Here is a 16,185-nt window from a genome sequence, read left to right on the forward strand (position 1 = left end):
TAGATACTTTATGGTCTTGATCGATGCCTCTACTCGATGGACTCATGTCAGCTTGTTATCCACCCGTAATAATGCTTTTGCTAAATTAATAGCAAAAATCATTGAATTACGAGCTCAATTTCCTGATTTTCCAATTAAATCTATTCGTATGGATAATGCTGCCGAGTTCACATCCAAATCATTTGATGATTTTTGTATGGCATTGGGCATTAAAGTAGAGCATCCGGTTCCTTATGTCCACACTCAAAATGGTTTAGCAGAATCGTTAATTAAGAGAATCAAATTAATAGCTAGACCATTATTACAAAATTCAAAACTACCTATTTCTTGTTGGGGACATGCCGTTTTACATGCTGCTGCGTTAATCCAAATCCGACCCACTGCATATCATGATTATTCCCCCTTACAACTAGTGCGTGGTAAAGAACCAAACATTTCCCATCTGCGTATTTTTGGATGTGTAGTTTATGTTCCAATATTGCCACCCAAGCGTACCTCTATGGGCCCTCAACGAAAACTAGGTATATACATTGGTTATGAAACTCCGTCAATTATAAAATACCTAGAGCCCATGACAGGGGATCAATTTACTGCTCGGTACGCTGATTGCATATTCGATGAAGATCATTTCCCGACATTAGGGGGAGATAAACACCAAAAATTAAATGAATGTCGGGAAATATCGTGGTATGAAAAAGATCTTCAATATTTAGATTTCCTGCTGTAAATGCACCACAAAGAGTGGAAATTCCACATGGACTGAGCATATCAAAAGATGCTCCACTACGCCAGAAGCGTGGAAGACCGATCGGTGCGAAAGATAAAAATCCGCGACAAACTAAATATAATAAAGAAAGCCAATCACTCCCAAAACCTCCTGAAGAGGATCGTCTTGAAGGCGAAAGCCCCAGTAAAATTGCACGTGCACTTGATAATCATTGCACTGGGGTTGCAGAACAACCAAATCTAAATGATATGGGAAATGATGATGATTTGGTGGATATAAACATAGAAGTAGCTACAAATTTTGTGAATACCGAAGAAACATATAATTGAAATATAACAGTTGTCGACAACATATTTGCCTTCACGATTGCTCTTAACATCTCCAATGATAATCTGGATCCAGAGCCTAAGTCGATAGCAGAGTGCCGGAAGTGCTCAGACTGGGTGAGATGGAAAGAAGCAATAGAGGTAGAGCTTGACTCGCTAAATAAAAGAAAAGTATTCGGACCTGTAGTCCGTACACCTGATGATATTATCCCTGTAGGATATAAATGGGTCTTCATACGAAAAAGAAATGAGAATAATGAGGTGGTGAGATACAAAGTGAGGTTAGTAGCTCAGGGGTTTACACAGAGACCTGGCATTGATTTTGATGAAACATATTCTCCAGTTATGGATGGTATTACGTTCCGCTACTTAATATGGCAGCAATAATGAATTTAGATATGCAGTTGATGGACGTCATGACCGCATATTTATATAGGTCACTGGACGCTAATATTTATATGAAAGTCCCAGATGGACTTAAAATCCCTAAATTGAGTGAAAATGAAAATTGCAACATGTATTGTATTAAATTACAAAGGTCATTATACGGCTTAAAACAGTCGGGTAGGATGTGGTATAATCGACTGAGTGATTTCCTCCTGAAGAGGGGATATGTAAATAACGACTTATGCCCTTGTGTGTTTATAAAGAAATCCGAAAATGGCTTCTGTATCATCTCAGTTTATGTTGATGATATAAATATTATTGGAACACACAAGGAGCTTACAGAAGCTAGCTCATGCCTAAAGACGGAGTTTGAAATGAAAGACTTGGGAAAAACCAAGTTTTGTCTCGGCCTGCAGATCGAGTATTTCCCAGAAGGAATTTTTCTACACCAGTCGACCTACGTGAAAAAGGTCTTGGAAAGGTTTTATATGGACAAATCTCATCCACTTAGCACACCAATGGTTGTCTGGTCCCTCGAAGTGGATAAAGACCCATTTAGACCAAAAGAAGATAATGAAGAAATGTTAGGGCCAGAAGTTCCCTATCTGAGCGCCATTGGAGCACTTCTCTATCTCGCAAATTGCACCAGGCCTGATATAGCATTTGCGGTGAACTTGCTAGCAAGGTATAGTGCTTCTCCTACAAGGAGGCATTGGAATGGTGTTAAACATATCCTTCGTTATCTTCAAGGAACAAAAGATCTTGGACTATTCTATAAAAGAAACCAAGATATGACATTGGTGGGTTATTCGGATGCTGGCTACATGTCTGATCCCCATAACGCCAGATCCCAGGCTGGTTATGTATTTCTCTGCGGTGGTACTGCCATTTCTTGGAGGTCTGTCAAGCAGACCATGGTGACTACTTCTTCTAACCACTCAGAGATTATCGCTTTATATGAGACCTCACGAGAATGTGTATGGTTAAGATCGTTGATACGACACATTCATGGCTCGTGTGGCCTAGCGAAAGACGATATTACCCCCACTGTCCTTTATGAGGATAATGCAGCTTGTGTTGTACAAATGAGCAGTGGATATGTAAAAGGAACCATGACAAAACATATTGCACCAAAATTCTTTTATCCACATGAGCTCCAAAAGAATGGTGAAATCACCATCGAAAAAGTTCGCTCAAGTGACAATCTTGCAGATTTATTCACCAAATCTCTGCCTACATCAACTTTTGAGAAATATGTTCACAATATTGGTATGCGCAGACTTAGAAGACTATCGTCTTTAGGGGGAGCAAATTCTTAAAGAAAAATCCTGAAGATTGGGCCCTGAAGGTCTATAGTCATATTTTCAATGCGCAGACTCAGAAGATTGTCATCATCAGGGGGAGCGAATTTTCAATGCAATCACGAAAATTGCGCCTTGAAGGACTATAGTTGTACTCTTTTTTTCTTTTGCTAAGTTTTGTCCCACAGGGTTTTCTTAGCTAAAGGTTTTTAATGAGGCAACTAATGCAATACAAGTTTGGATCCCGAAGATCTATAGTTGTACTCTTTTTCCCTTTACTAAGTTTTGTCCCATAGGGTTTTCTTAGTTAAAGGTTTTTAATGAGGCAACTAATGCAACAAGAATCTACTAATGTCGTGTACTCTTTTCCTCGACTAGTTTTTATCCCACTGGGTTTTTCTAGCGAGGTTTTTAATGAGACATTGACATATCGAAGTAATGTCCAAGGGGGAGTGTTGAAATCCAAAAGTCATTTTGTGGAAACCTAAAAGACAAAATGAATGTGGACATTACTTTATTAATGTGGAATATTTATTGGTGACTTTTCATCAGTCCAAAGTCTTTTTGTTTTCCACAATGTATCTATAAATTGGTGGATGTATGGAAAAAAGGAGATGAAATGAAAATTACAATTTATCTTATTCTCTTGTCTCTTGTCCATTTTTCGTTTCATTTCTTTAGTATATTACAACAGAATTCATTTTGAAGCACAAAACTGTTGTTCGTTTGCAAGAAGGAATAAGGGTGATGAAAAAAGTGATATAATGTGGAAAAATTCAATGTCAAAAATCGATGCTTTAATCTTCTTTAAAAAAATGGAACCTCAAGAATGAGGCTCCCCAGCCTTTACAATTACCTCAAAAAAAAAAAAAGGAAAATAGAGGATACATTTAAAGGAGCACCCCCAATCTTAGAGTGCACTCCTATCACAATCTACTAAGACCTCGTTTGGTACGCGGGAATGTAGTGGAATGGAATGGTCATTCTCACTTCTCATTCTTTCCTACCAAACATACCTTTTTTTTGAAGTTGGAATGCACATTCTCACTTCTCATCAATTCCCACTTTATGTGGGAATGAGTATTCCCAATAAAATGATAGGGAATTAGCATTCCCACTTAAATGAGAATTAATAAAATATACAATTTTAAAATACGTCCATTCTCACTTTATTTTATAAATTATACCCAAACGTGAGAATGAGAATGAATATTCCATTCTCACATTAATTCCATTCCATTCCTTCTTCCATTCCATTCTCATTTGAGTCTATTCCTGCGTACCAAACGAGGCGTAATAATCTATGCTCTAATATTTTGTGCTTACCAAACCCACTAATCGAGAAAGAGAATGAAATCCTAGAATTCTTGATGGAGCTCTATTGTCCTTTTAAGGGAAAAATGTGTCGAGACCCTAAAAGTAGAAACCTCATGTGACCCGACCCCTTGTATTTTGACCCATGTGATTCAGCCCTAGATACACACTATATTTGTGTTCAAGCCCCAAAGTAGCGGACCCCGAGAAAAGCCCAGCGGAAGTTACAAATTCACCATTTGATTTGATTGAGCTTGGGTAACTACGCCCTCTCCTTATTTATTCTCAATTTCTGCATCATTAATTCCATCTCTCTCTCTCTCTCTCTCACCCTCTATCTCTCAACTTCTCTTTTCTCTCTCACTTCCGCCATGACCACTGAAAATGAAGCCAACAAGCCCTCAACTCTCCCCTCTTAGTCTGAGGTACGAACCCTAATCCTAACACTAACCCCCCTTTCCCCCAAACCTTCAATTTTTGATTTTTTCCAACTAATTTGATGATGAATTTTTTTAATGGGCAGATGATTTTGGGCGCAATTGCGGCTTTAGAAGAGAAAGTAGGCTCAAACAAGATGGCAATATCGAAATACCTGGAATCGAAGTATGCGGAGAAGTTGCCGGAGGTCCATCTCTCTCTCTTTCTCTCTCACTACCCGCTCTCCGCCACCGTCGTCGTAAAGGCGTCGGAGGGAAGCTCGCGGGCACGTGGAAAGCCGCCAAAGAAAGCTAGGGTTGAGGGTGAAGGTTAGGGATACGGTTTAAGGAGTTGGGGGTTTGGGGGTTTTGGATGTTTTTGGTTTTAGTTTATTGGTCTGTATGTAAAATTGTGGGAGATGTTTGGATGGAAAAATGTGGAAAATTTAGGAGGTGTTAAATTATCGTTGGTTCTAACAATTATTTCTAGGTGCGTAAATTCCTCGGTCAAAATTATGCTATGTATAATATTATTATATATAAAAAGAAGACATTATTTTCGTGTTAGTTCTAATGGATATCATGTTAGTTCTAATATCTGTGTTAGTTCTAGTGGATTTCGTGTTAGTTCTAATGGATATCATGTTAGTTCTACTTCCAGCTCGTGTTAGTTATAATATCTATGTTAGTTCTAATATCTGTGTTAGTTCTAGTTGAGTTCGTGTTAGTTCTAATGGATATCATGTTAGTTCTGGTGGCTATGTTAGTTCTAGTTGAGTTTCTGTTAGTTCTAGTGGTTCTGTTGTTAGTTCTACTTTCAGCTAGTGTTAGATCTAATATAAGTGTTAGTTTTGGTGGCTATGTTAGTTCTAGTTGAGCTCCTGTTAGTTCTAGTTGTTCTGTTGTTAATTCTAGCTGATTTCGTGTTAGTTCTACTTCCAGCTTGTGTTAGCTCTAATGTAAGTGTTAGTTCAGGTGGCTATGTTAGTTCTAGTTGAGCTACTGTTAGTTCTAGTAGTTTTGTTGTTAGTTCTACTTCCAGGTAGTGTTAGCTCTAATATATGTGTTAGTTTTGGTGGCTATGTTAGTTCTAGTTGAGCTCCTGTTAGTTTTAGTGGTTCTGGTATTAGTTCTAGTTAATTTCATGTTAGTTCTACTTCCAGCTAGTATTCGCTCTAATATAAGTGTTAGTTCTGGTAGCTATGTTAGTTCTAGTTGAGCTCCTGTTGGTTCTAGTGGTTCTGGTGTTAGTTCTAGTTGAGCTCCTGTTGGTTCTAGTGGTTCTGGTGTTAGTTCTAGTTAATTTCATGTTAGTTCTACTTCTAGCCAGTGTTAGCTCTAATATAAGTGTTAATTCTGATGGCTATGTTAGTTCTAGTTGAGCTCCTGTTAGTTCTAGTAGTTCTGGTGTTAGTTCTAGCTGATTTCATGTTAGTTCTACTTTCAGCTAGTGTTAACTATAATATAAGTGTTAGTTATGGTGGCTATGTTAGTTCTAGTTGAGCTCCTGTTAGTTCTAGTAGTTCTGATTTTAGTTCTAGCTGATTTCATGTTAGTTCTATTTCCAGTTAGTGTTAGCTCTAATATAAGTGTTAGTTCTGATGGCTATGTTAGTTCTAGTTGAGCTCCTGTTAGTTCTAGTAGTTCTGTTGTTAGTTCTAGCTGATTTCATGTTAGTTCTACTTCCAGTTAGTGTTAGCTCTAATATAAGTGTTAGTTCTGGTGGATTTCGTTTTAGTTTTAGTGGATTTCATGTTAGTTCTATCTCAGTTCGTGTTTGTTCTATCGATATCTCAGTTCGTGTTAGTTCTAATTCATGTTAGTTCGATTCCGTGTTCGTGCTAGTTCTAATTCATGTTAGTTCAATTTCATGTTTGTATTAGTTCTAATTCATGTTAGTTCAATTTCATGTTTGTGTTAGTTCTAATTCATGTTAGTTTGATTTTCGTGTCCGTGTTAGTTCTAATTCATATTAGTTTGATTTCGTGTCCGTGTTAGTTCTACTTAAAGTTAGTTCTAACATGAATTAGAACTAACATGAATTAAATTAGAACTAACATGAATTAAAACTAATATAAAGTGAGTTAGAATTAACATGAAGTGAATTAGAACTAAAATGAAGTGTGTTAGAACTAACAAAGAGCCCCAAGGCCCAATCAAAGACCATCAAATATATAATGTAGCTGCAGGGGTTTGAATTCCTAATCTCATCTCCAAATTCCCAATCTTTACCACTAGACCAAGTAGCCCAAAGCATTCATATTAGTTTTACTTAAAGTTAGCTCTAACATGAATTAGATCTAACATGAAATAAGTTAGAACTAACATTAAATAACTTAGAATTAACATTAAATAACTTAGAACTAACATGAGTTATTGCTCATGATAGAGTTTAAAAAAAGGTGGGAAATTTTCCTCCATTTTTTCCGTCAGATCGCGTTAACGGGACATGACTTTTCATATTTGGGGACCAGCGTCCGGGGAAGATAATTGGAGGGGCAATTTTGGGTTTTTATTCAAAATACAATCTCTTTTTTGTAGTGCTGACGTGAAGGGATATTAAAATATTAAATGATATTTTTTAGGGCTGAATCACATGAACCAAAATACAAGGGGTCGGGTCACATAGAGTCCCTACTTTTAGGGTCTAGACACAATTTTCCCTTGTTTTAAACAATTGCTCCATTTTCTATGAAAAGAAAAAAAAAATTTAATTTTTTAAACATATAAATTTAGTTAAGACCAAATTAGATAAATCAAAGTGAGAATTAAAAAAATAAAATAAAATCGACCCTAGTCTTAGGTTCACATACCAGCGTCAGCAAAGAAAAAAACCAAAAAAGAAGAGGAATGAAAACAAAAATTGGGTACCATTAGTTTAATCCAAGTCCCAAGTCAATTTGTGAGCTCCATGGAAAGTTAAAGGACAATGACCCTTCACCCGTCTTTACGCACACCAGGTATAGAGTTTTTCCACACGTCAAATCAATTAACTTTGTTCAGTCCAAGTCAATGGTCTTTATTAGTTCAGGCCACTCCCTTTCAGTTTGTCTTATTTTTTTTCCATAGATTTTTAGCTAACCCATCCCTCTACAAAATACAATTTGCATATTAATAGACAATTTAAGTTGGGAATAATATATGTTGATCTCAATTATCAAACATGGAATAATTTGTAAGTTTGAGGAGTAATTAAGGTCTTCTAACTCCTTTTGATGTGCGGCTTTGGTGTCTAGTATTCTTCCCTGCGCAAGAAAAAACTCGTAAGATGACAAAATTGGGTTCTTTAGTTGTTCTTCTAATGATCAAGTCAATAGATGACCTTGAGTGGGGAAAATATAAAGTTAGCTCTTAGTTGTGTAAAAAAGATCAGAGAAGCTTACCTCATGCAATGCCTCTCCTTTTTATAGCGGATCTGAGGGGGCAAGAAGATATTTTTGGCTGAGTCCAGCTAGGCAGCTGGGTTGACAGGCAGCTGATACATGTTGGCCGCTGGGGAAGATGGGCCATCCAGGTGGTCAGTGCCATGCGATAGCAGCTGCTTGGTGCTGACAGTAGCCTCATAAATTATAAAGACTTTGTTAACTAGAGCAATAAGGACTTTGTTAGAGCTGTTAATAGAAGGGCAGACAGCTGTCGGCGCGGGATTCAAGAAAACTACTTGTTGCGCGCCTTTGTGGAAGCGTGCTCGACAACCAAACGAGTTCGCAAGTCACGATAGAAGATAACCAAACCAAACATGAGTGCAATCCAATCCAAAATACGATAAACCAATCACAAACACAGAGATATACGTGGTTCGACAATTTACCTACGTCCACGGGGAGAGGATGGGGAGATTCCACTAAATCAAGAAGAGTACAAAGAGTTACAATCTCACAAAATCACTCAAATAAACCCTAAACCAAAGCTCTCTCCTTGCTCACAAGTTCTCCCTCTCAAAGTGCTTAGAATACTCTCTAATCTCTCCTTAGAAACTCTAGAAAATCGTGTTTCAATATATACCAAAACACAATAGCAAAGCAAACAGGAAACAAAATCCCAAGGCCCAGCAGACTCACGGTCGACTGCGGCGGTCGACCGAAGACACGCGGTCGACTGTAGCGGTTGACCAAAACCAAACGACAGAACAAAAAATCCACTATAGGGTTTGGCGACCGCACCAACTCCAGAAATCTCCCAGGCTTCGGTCGACCGCGCCTGGCTCACGGTCGACCGCTGGGAGATCAAAACTTGTAATTTGATATTTTTCCTATTTTCTCTTCAATTCTCCACCTCGGTGAAGTTTTCCTAAAATTAAGCCGACGCCAAACAAAGAGCACCATTACGTCGTCTCTCTAAACTCGGCTGTACCAATGTGGTTGCCTACGTACCCCTTCTCCCAAGTGATCAAGCCATCTGTAGTTCATCCAAATGACCGTCAACGGCCTCAACAATCACGAATGTGCAACAAGTTTCGATAATGATCAAACTTATTGCTCGGAACTACCTTAGTGAGCATATCCGACGGATTATCCTTTGTGTGGACCTTCACAATCTCCACATTGCTATCTTTAAGAGCATCTTGAACGAAGTGATAGCGAACGTCAACGTGTTTCGTCCTCGCATAAAAAATCTAATTCTTCGCCAAATAGATAGCACTCATGCTATCACAATGAATGATGACGAACCGCTGTGAAATACCAAGTTCCTCCAAAAGTCCCCAAAGCCAAATAGCCTCCTTCACAGCTTGTGTAATCGCCATATACTCTACCTCCGTCGTCGACAAAGCCATCGTAGACTGTAAGGTGCAACTCTAACACACCGGCGCACGGGTCAAAGTGAACACATATCCCGTAGTAGATCGACGCTTATCCAAATCCCCGGCATAATCCGAATCAATATAGCCAATGCACAACTGCCAACTTCTAGTGTCCCGCTCATAAACCAAACCAATATTAAGCGTACCTTTAATGTACCTCAAAATCCATCTCACGACGTTTCAATGACCCACTCCTGGATCGTGCATGTATCTCGAAATCATGCTCACCGTCTATGACAAATCCGGCCTCATACATACCATCACATACATTAAGCTTCCAACTGCGCTAGCATATGAAGTCTTCGACATTAACTCTCGATCTTCAACTAGCTTTGATGAAAGGTCAGCTGAAAGCTTCAAATGGGCTCCCAAAGGTACACTGACTGGCTTCGTATCCATGCTAATATTAGACTGTTGTAGAACCTTCTTCAAATAAGCCACATGTGTCAAACAAATTCTGCCCTTCTCTTTGTCTCTGCCGATCTCCATCCCTAAAATGCTCTTTACCTCACCCAAATTTTTCATCTCAAACTCTTTTAAAAAACGGAATCTTCAACTCAGCTATAGCGGATCTAGAAATAGAAGCAACCAACATGTCATCAACATAAAGCAACAAATAAATATACGCCCCTCCTTTAAACTTACAAAAATACACGTAAGGATCAAACTGGCTCCGAGTGTACGAATAACCAATCATAAAATCATCAAATCACCTATACCACTTGTTTGGTGGAAAATTTGTAGTAAAAAGAAATAAAAAAAAACCGATTTGTATTCCTTTAATCTCAATTACAATTGGATTTCCTGATTACAAAAGAGAGGAGAATGAATTTGATTCTCCCCTTTGTTTAATTCTGGGTTCTTCACAGTGACGATGGAGTGCCTCCCTCGAATGCTCGTGTCAAGTTTGCTCTCCTTTGACAATCCGAACGTCTTGAATCACCGGAACAGTACATTCTCCTCACGATTTGACGTTGTGGAGGACTTATGTGGTAAGTTGGAAACTCTGAATGAGTTGATTGATCTTAACCGTAATTGGTTAGACAAGCCAATGATTTCTTTTTTGCTGCCAAGGAGCAGGATCCGAGCTCTAGGATCCGGATTTGAACTAAGCTGATTTCTTAGTTATTTATAGGGGATTAAGGGGTGTAACCGTCCCCTTAATTCGCTCCTTTGTGGGGCTAATGGGATGTAACCGCCCCTTAATCCGCTCCTAAGTGGGGGCGGAAATCCCTCAGATCATGGGGAGAAAACGGTTTCTGGAACTGTTCAACTCGTGTTTGGACGAGTCAAACACAGGTCCTGCAATCTGGAATGAAATCTGTGTTTGGACGCAGTGTTTGCAAGTTGCGTTGGGCAACAAATGGAACATGCGTTGGCAGCTGTTAGAAGCTGCGTTGGGTAGCGGTTGGAAACTGCGTTGGCAGCGGTTGGAAGCTGCGTTGGGCAGCGGTTGAAAGCTGCATTTTGCAGCATTTAAGAGCTGCGTTTGGCAGCGAATGGAAGCTGCGTTTGCAGCATTTAGGAGCTGTGTTTGCATAGCTTTGACTCTAGAATGAGACCACTTGTGCTTCACCTGTGGGATGCAGGGATGAGTCTTGTGTCTTGGATTGAAGAGATCGTCGATTTGTAGTCTCTTTCTGTCAGAGTGTTACAAAGATCATCGTTTTGTAATCTTTGCTTTAGCTCTTTAATATGTGAGAGTCATCAGATTGTAACTCCCGATGTTGATTGTGAAGGTTGTTGATTAGAGCTTTTATCAGTTGTTGTGAAGGTCGTCAGATTGTAACCTTCATCGATCTACGTAAAAATCTTCAAATTGTAGCCTTCTGGAAGTCGTCAGATTATAACTTCCATCATCGGTGTTTGATAGGGAATCAACTATCTATTGTGATTTTTAGACAGCCTACACCACTGTCGAGGAGATTGCTTCAAATCGTATAGTGATTTCTTTAACCTACAAACCAACTTATTCTTCCCTGCAGATCAGAATCCCAATGGCTGAGTCATATATATTTCTTCATCAAGATCACAATAAAGAAATATCGTCTTCACATCCAACTGATCTAACTCCAAACCATACTGTGCCACCAAAGCTAGCAAAATCCGAATCGAATAGTACTTCACCACAGGCACCTCATTATAATCAATACCTTCCTCCTATGCATAGCCCTTCGTAACCAACCTAGCCTTGAACATCACTGGAGCGCCTTCAATGCCCTCATTCTTCGTGTATACCTACTTACAACAAATTACCTTCCACCCTTTTGGAAGCTCAACAAGCTCTCATGTATCATTCTTGTGAAGATACTCTATCTCCTTCTGCATATCTACCTACCACAAATCAGCCTCCGAACTCTGCTCGGCCTCTCCGAAAGTAGTAAGCACTAACTCATCGATACTTTCCACCGGAAGTGTATACACAACTACTGTGTCGGTATACCTTGCTGGTATCCGTATGTCTCTCATATGTCTCCGAACCGTAATAGAATCCTGAACCTGAGCCGTCGGTCCCTGATCCTGCACATCTGTACCTATATCCTCCTCCTCGTCGTCGTGCTCACCTGGCATCACCTTAGTCGGTACTCTAATGGATACTATACCATTTGAACAATGTGGAGCTGTATCGATCTCCACCACCTGTGATATCTCCTCTGTCGGGTCTCTCTCCATTTGATGAGAGCTGGGAAGCTTCAAGATAGAAGCTTCATCGAACGTGACGTCTCTACTCAGCACAATCTTCCTATCAACTGGATCCCATAGCTTGTATCCCTTAACATCACGCTTGAATCTTACAAATATGGCCTTCCTAGACCGAGGTTCCAATTTATCTGTCTTCACATGATAAAATGCAGGACACCCAAATACCTTGAGCTGATCATAGTCATGTGCTAGCTCTCCTGACCACATCTCCATAGGGGTCTTCCTTTCAATCGCAGATGAAGGTAGCCTGTTAATGAGGTGGCTCACATATGAAAGTACCTCAGCCCAAAAGATCTTCTCCAAACCACTATGCGTCAACAAACATCGGATCTTCTCCAGTAAAGACCGATTTAACCTCTCTGTCATCCCATTCTGCTGCGGTGTATGACTAACTGTGAAGTGTCTCTCTATGCCCTGGTCTCGACATAGCTTCTGAAAGGGGTCTGATGTATACTCGTCACCGTTGTCGGATCACAACGTCTTGATCTTTCTCCCAGTCTGCAGTTCCAATCTTTTCTTCCACTCCATAAATAAATCTAGGACTTCATTCTTTTTTTATGGTGTACACCCAACAATACCTAAAATAGTCATCAACGAACGTGACGAACTAATATCGACTACCAAGTGATGCAGTCTTAGTAGGACCCTAAATATCGGTGTGCACGTAATTCAGGATTCCTCTCATCCTATGAATGATAGTCCCGAACTTCACCTTCGTCTTCTTGCCAAAAACACAGTGCTCACAGAACTCAACATTTCCACTCTTAGCTCCCTTCAATAACCCCTGCTTGCACAACGCCTGCAATGACTTCTCTCCTATGTGCCCCAACCTGTAGTGTCAAAGTCTGCTCATGTCCGCCTCTGAAATAGCTAAAGCTACCTGGCCAATCTTGGTGCTCCCCTTCAGATAATATAAGTTCCGACTGCGAACTTTCTTTATCACCACCAAAGATCCCTTAGTAACTTTTGCTACAATATCCTCAAAGGTCACATTGAATCCCTTCACCATCAAAACTTCAACTAAGATAAGATTTTTCTTTAGCTGAGGAACAAATCTCACCTCCTTTAATTCACGGACTACTCCATCGTGTATCCGAATCCTTATGATACCGTTTGTTGGAAAATTTATAGTAAATAAAATAAAAGAAACTTGATTTGTATTCTCTCAATCTCAATTACAATTTGGATTTTTGATTACAAAAGAGAGGAGAATTGATCTGAATTCTCCCATTTGTTTAATTCTGGGTTCTTCACGGTGGAGATGGAATATCTCCCTCAAATGCTCGCGTCGAGTTTGCTTTCCATTGACGATCTGAACTTCTTATTTCACTGGAACGTGGTTTATTCCTCTTGATTGATATTGAGGATGATTTGCATGAAAAGTTTGAAAATAACTCCTAACGAGTTTTAGAACTCAGAGCGAGTTTATACTCTGTAACAGAGTTGATTTGAACCGAAAATCGGTTAATAAGCTAAGGATGAAAGCTCCAAGGAATGCTCCCGAGATTGAGCGAAGACCCCCTTTTCTGATCTCCAGATCCGAGAAATCTCCAAGATCTAAAGATGATCTGCTCAAGAGGTTGTTGATCTCTCCTTTTGCGATCTATTTTTGATGTAAAAAGCCGATCCCTTAACTCAATTGAGTTTCTGGTATTTATAGGGGATTAAGGGTGGTAACTGCCCCTTAATCCGCTCCTAAGTGGGGCGGAAATCCCTTAAATCATGGGGAAAAACGGGTTCAATTCGTGTTTGAACGAGTCAAATAGCGAAAATGGCATTCTGGGCCCGAACTCTGCATTTTAGACATCAAACGCAGAGTTGGGCCTGTTTTAGGTTGAAAACGCATAGGTCGCGTAGCGTTGTGAACTCTGAAACATAGAGTTGGGCTCTACATGAACTCTGCGTTTTGGACCTGGGACGCAGGGTTGGGCTCTGCATGAACTCTGCGTTTTGAGTCCACGAACTTTGCATTTTGACTCTGGAATGTAGGCACGACCTCTGCGTTTCGAGTTTGGAACGCAGCCACGACCTCTGTGTTTTGAATCTCAAATGCGGTCATGGCCTCTGCGTTTTGAATCTCAAATGCGGTCACGACCTCTGCGTTTTGAGTTTAGAACGCGGGCATGACCTCTGCGTTTTGAGTTCAGAACACGGGTATGACCTATACATTTTGAATCTTGGATGCAGAGGTGAGCCTCAGGCGGGCTCGGCATGCTTTAGGCTAAGTCCAATGTTCAGGCGAAGTGCAGTCTCACAGACGGACTTCAGAACATAACTTGTTGCGAAGAACAGGTCATAACTTTCAAACTGTAAGTCGGAATGGGACGAATTATATATAAAAATCAGCTATCTCGACGAGACGGAGCCGACCAAACCCACCCCATAGGGTTTGGTTTGCTTCCTCCATTTCGCCAAATTCCTTCCGGTTTGAGAGATATCTGCGTTTTGATATGAAGTGACCGTCAATTTGTAGTCTCTTTTGCTAAAGCGTTGCAAAGATCGTCGCCTTGTAACATTCGTCTTGACTCCTTGAAAATATGAGAGTCATCAGATTGTAACTCCCGATGTTGATTGTGAAGGTTGTTGAATTAGAGCTTTCATTGGTTATTGTGAAGGTCGTCAGATTGTAACCTTCTACGTGAAAGTCTTCAAATTGCAGCCTTCTGGAAGTCGTCATGGAAGTCGTCAAATTATAACTTCTATCATCGGTGTTTGATGGGGATCAACTATCTGTTATGATTTTTAGACAGCCTACAAGTACCTATCCCACAAATATCACAGGATTGATCATTTCCCATGACAACAACACCCCCATCGATACTCTCAAAAGATGCAAACCAATCTCGCCTAGAGGTCACATGATAAGTAGCGTCAGAATCAAGCATCCAATCTGATGCATCCAAGTGGTTCACCTCCAGAGTAATGAATAGAGAAAAGCTTGAATCATCTGAATCATCGCCTCTCGTAACGTTCACCTCATTGGCCTTCAGGCCCTTTTTCTTACCATTCTCTTTCTCCTTGAGCTTCAGACAGTCTCTCTTTCAATGTCCCTGTTCCTTACAGAATGCACACTGGTTCTTTGCTAACTGGTGATGGCATCTAGACTTTGACCTGCTCCTATTACCACCTCTCAGATATGGGCTTCTACCTCTCGTCGACAAGGCCTCTCCTGAAGTACTAGCGTGGGAAGTCTTTTTGTCCTTCCTCCTCAAATCATAGTTCGTTAAGGTATTAGTAACTTCACTACATGTGATAGAAGATCTCCCGTTCAACAAAATAAGCACGAAGATATCATACTCCTTATCCAGTAAGGAGCCCAAAAGAATAATAGCCTTGTACTCATCCTTAATCTTCTCATCCACATTGTCTGACAACAACTTAGTGTAGTTGCTCTCATGAACTGCTAGTGAGGTGCCCCTTGACATCTAAAATCTGAACAATCTTCGCAGCAAGTACAAACGGTTCTCAACACTCTTCGTAAGGTACTTATTGTTGAGAATCTCCTACATCTTCATTGCAGATATCACCCCAATCACATCATACTTCAGCTCCTGTTCTAAACAAGACCTGATCACCCCACAAGCGTTCCTATTCATCTTTTGCCATACCGCCTCTTCATATTTTGGTGGTCTCTCATGGACCATGATGGTCTCCTCCAAATTCTGAGCATTGAGCGTATTCTGTACGTCGCTCATCCTAAAATCAAAATTGATCTTGCCGTCATATTTAACCACACTAATTTTAGTGTTCTAAAAACCAACTTGAACTGTACCCGCCATCTTGCTGCTTTCACGAACTTCTTCACCCATATTCACAAACTCCAAATTTTAGAGAAAGAAATTCAAACTTGATAGAATTTAGAAGTTACCCAACTGAACCTTAGAACGGATTCCAAATAGATCTCCTAACCACACAAGGAAAGCAAAATCTTCAACGGAAACCCAAAACACTATATCCATCGAAGCCTAGAACTCCAAGAACTAAACTTCCACAATGAATCTTCCTTCACCTAATGCCAAAACTCTAGATCTGAAATCTGAGCTCTGATACCAATTTTTACGCGCCTTTGTGGAAGCACGCTTGACAACCAAATGAGTCCGCGAATTACGGGAGAGGATAACAAAACCAAACACGAGTGTAATCCAATCCAAAATACGACAAACCAATCACAAACACTGAGATATACATGGTTCGGCAATTTGCCTACGTC

The sequence above is a fragment of the Asparagus officinalis genome, chromosome 2 (genome assembly GCF_001876935.1).
Source record: "Asparagus officinalis chromosome 2, Aspof.V1, whole genome shotgun sequence".
NCBI classification, from domain to species: Eukaryota; Viridiplantae; Streptophyta; class Magnoliopsida; order Asparagales; family Asparagaceae; genus Asparagus; species Asparagus officinalis.